This window comes from Ursus maritimus, unplaced genomic scaffold (assembly GCF_017311325.1).
Source record: "Ursus maritimus isolate PB19 unplaced genomic scaffold, ASM1731132v1 scaffold_11, whole genome shotgun sequence".
In the NCBI taxonomy this organism is placed as follows: Eukaryota; Metazoa; Chordata; class Mammalia; order Carnivora; family Ursidae; genus Ursus; species Ursus maritimus.
The window spans coordinates 10,019,434-10,023,222 of record NW_024423453.1 but is presented as its reverse complement, the minus strand read 5'-3'; positions in this window follow the sequence as shown (position 1 = coordinate 10,023,222).

Below are 3,789 nucleotides of genomic sequence, written 5' to 3'. Positions count from 1 at the left end.
GGAACTCAATCACAAGGAAAAATTTGGAAGAAACTCAAACACTTGGAAACTAAGAACCATCCTGCTCAAGAATGATTGGGTAAACCAGGAAATTAAAAATAAGTTTAAACAATTTTTGGAGACAAATGTAAATGAAAACACAGTGGTCCAAAACCTATGGGACCCTGCAAAGGCAGTCCTAAGGGGAAAATACATAGCCATCGAAGCCTCACTCAAGAGAATAGAAAAATCTAAAATGCAGTCTTTATATTCTCACCTCAAGAAGCTGGACCTGGAACAGAAGAACAGGCCTAACCCATGCACGAGAAGGCGGGTGATCAGGATTACAGCAGAGATCAATGAATTAGAAACCAGGAGCACAGTAGAGCAGATCAACAGAACTAGAAGCTGGTTCTTTGAAAGAATAAATAAGATCGATAAGCCACTGGCCAGACTTATTCAAAAGAATAGAGAAAGGACCCAAATTAATAAAATTATGAATGAAAGGGGAGAGATCACAACCAACACCAATGAATAGGAAGGATCATTAGAAACTTTTATCAACAGCTTTATGCCAATAAATTAAACAACCCGGAAGAAATGGATGCCTTCCTGGAAACCTATAAACTACCAAGACTGAAACAGGAAGAAATTGATTATTTAAACAGACCAATCAATTATGAAGAGATTGAAGCAGTGATCAAAAAACACCCCAAAAACAAGAGTCCAGGGCCCGACGGATTCCCCGGGGAATTCTACCAAACAGTCAAAGAAGAAATAATACCTATTCTTCTGAAGCTGTTTCAAAAAACAGAAACAGAAGGAAAACTACCAAACTCATTCTATGAGGCCAGTATTACCTTGATCCCCAAACCAAGCAAAGACCCCATTGAAAAGGAGAATTACAGACCAATATCCCTGATGAATACGGATGCCAAAATTCTCAACAAGATCCTAGCTTATAGGATCCAACAGTACATTAAAAGGATTATCCATCATGACCAAATGGGATTCATCCCTAGGATGCAAGGGTGGTTCAACATTTGCAAATTGATCAGTGTGATAGATCATATCAACAAGAAAACCTTCAAGAATGATATGATCCTCTCAATTGATGCAGAAATTGACAAAATACAGTATCCTTTCCTGATTGAAACCCTTGAGAGTGTAAGGATAGAAGGTACATTCCTCAATTTCATAAAAACCATCTACAAAAAGCCTATGGTGAATATCATTCTCAATTCTGATCTCAAAGATCAGAAACACGACAAGGATGCCCACTCTCACCATTATTATTCAGTATAGTACTAGAAGTCCTTGCAACAGCTATCAGACAACAAAAAGGGATAAAAGGTATTCGAATTGGCAAAGAAGAAGTCAAACTGTCTCTCTTCGCAGATGACATGGTACTTTATATAGGAAACCCAAAAGACTCCACCCCCAAGCTACTAGAACTTATAGAGCAATTCAGTAATGTGGCAGGATACAAAATCAATGCTCAGAAATCAGTTGCATTTCTATACACGAACAATGAGACTGAAGAAAGAGAAATTAGGGAATCGATTCCATTTACAATAGCACCAAAAATCATACGTTATCTCGGAATTAACTTAACCGGAAAGGTAAAGGATCTATATTCTAGAAACTACAGATCACTCTTGAAAGAAATTGAAGAAGACACAAAAAAATGGAAAAATATTCCATGCTCATGGATCGGAAAAATAAACATAGTTAAAATGTCTATGCTACCCAGAGCAATCTATGCTTTCAATGCCATTCTGATCAAAATACCAATGACATTTTTCAAAGAGCTGGAACAAACAGCCCTAAAATTTGTGTGGAACCAGAAAAGGCCCCAAATCGCCAAGGAATTGATGAAAGGGAGAAACAAAGCTGGGAGCATCACGTTGCCGGATTTCAAGCTAGACTACAAAGTTGTGATCACCAAGACAGCATGGTACTGGCACAAAAACAGACACACAGACCAACGGAACAGAATAGAGACTCCAGAAATGGACCCTCGACTTTAGGGTCAACTAATCTTTGACAAAGCAGGAAAAAACATCCAGTGGAAAAAAGACAGTCTCTTCAATAAATGGTGCTGGGAAAATTGGACAGCTATATGCAAAAGAATGAAACTTGACCACTCTGTCATACCATATACAAAGATAAACTCCAAATGGATGAAAGGCCTCAATGTGAGACAGGAATCCATCAAAATCCTAGAGGAGAACATAGGCTGCAACGTCTTTGACATTAGCCACAGCAACTTTTTTCATGACACATCTCCATAGTCAAGAGAAACAAAAGAGAAGATGAACTTGTGGGACTTCATCAAGATAAAAAGCTTCTGCACAGCCACGGAAACAGTAAAAAAAAAAACTAAGAGGCAGCCCACGGAATGGGAGAAGATATTTGCAAATGACACTACAGATAAAAGATTAGTATCCAAGATCTACAAAGAACGTCTCAAACTCAATACACAAGAAACAAACAAACAAATCATAAAATGGGCAGAAGATATGAACAGACACTTTTCCAATGAAGACATACAAATGGCTAACAGACACATGAATAAATGTTCAAAATCATTAACCATCAGGGAAATTCAAATCAAAACAACCTTGAGATACCACCTTACACCAGTTAGAATGGCAAAAATTGACAAGGCAGGAAACAACAAATGTTGGAGAGGATGTGGAGAAAGGGGATCCCTCTTACACTGTTGGTGGGAATGCAAGTTGGTACAGCCACTTTGGAAAACAGTGTGGAGGTCCCTTAAAAAGTTAAAAATTGAGCTACCCTATGATCCAGGAATTGTACCACTAGGTATTTACCCCAAAGATACAGACGTAGTTAAGTGAAGGGCCATATGCACCCCAATGTTCATAGCAGCATTGTCCACAATAGCTAAATTGTGGACAGAGCCGAGATGCCCTTCAACAGATGACTGGATTAAGAAGTGTGGTCCATATATACAATGGAATATTACTCAGCCATCAGAAAGAACGATTACCCAACATTTGCAGCATCATGGATGGGACTGGAGGAGATTATGCTAAGTGAAATAAGTCAAGCAAGGAAAGACAATTATCATATGGTTTCACTCATTTATGGAACATAAGAAATAGGAAGATCAGTAGGAGAAGGAAGGGAAGAATGAAGGGGGGTAAACAGGAGGAGGAATGAACCATGAGAGACTGTGGACTCTGGGAAACAAACTGAGGGCTTCAGAGGGGTGGGGAGTGGGGGATTGGGATAGGCCGGTGATGGGTATTAAGGAGGGCACATATTGCATGGTGCAGTGGGTGTTATATGCAAATAATGAATCATGGAACATTGCATCAAAAACTGGGGATGTACTGTATGGTGACTAATATAACAAAATAGAAATTATTTTTTAAAAAAAGAAGGAAAAAAAAAGTACATCCCATGTAGATTTACTAAATCAGAAACCCTAAACTAGAGGCAGTTTCTGTGTTTTGTGACAAAGAATTTTGACTAGTATATCATCTATCCAATTCCTGGTCATCCTTAAAGACCTCTCAAAGAATACTTGTCTATGAGATACTTTGTGCATTTTCCCAATTAACATTTATAGCTTTCATCTCAGTGTTCTTAAGCAATTGTTTTTAATAACTTCTCAATGCCACCTGTAATAGTCTAACCATATTATGATTCCTTTTATAGTAGTTTTTCTCGTTAGTGAATTTTGGGTAACTTGACAATCATTAATCTTTGTCTCCTAGTTAACTAGTGTAAGACACAGTCCTTAATGTAGGTCTTCTGAACTGAACTGTAACAGGAGAC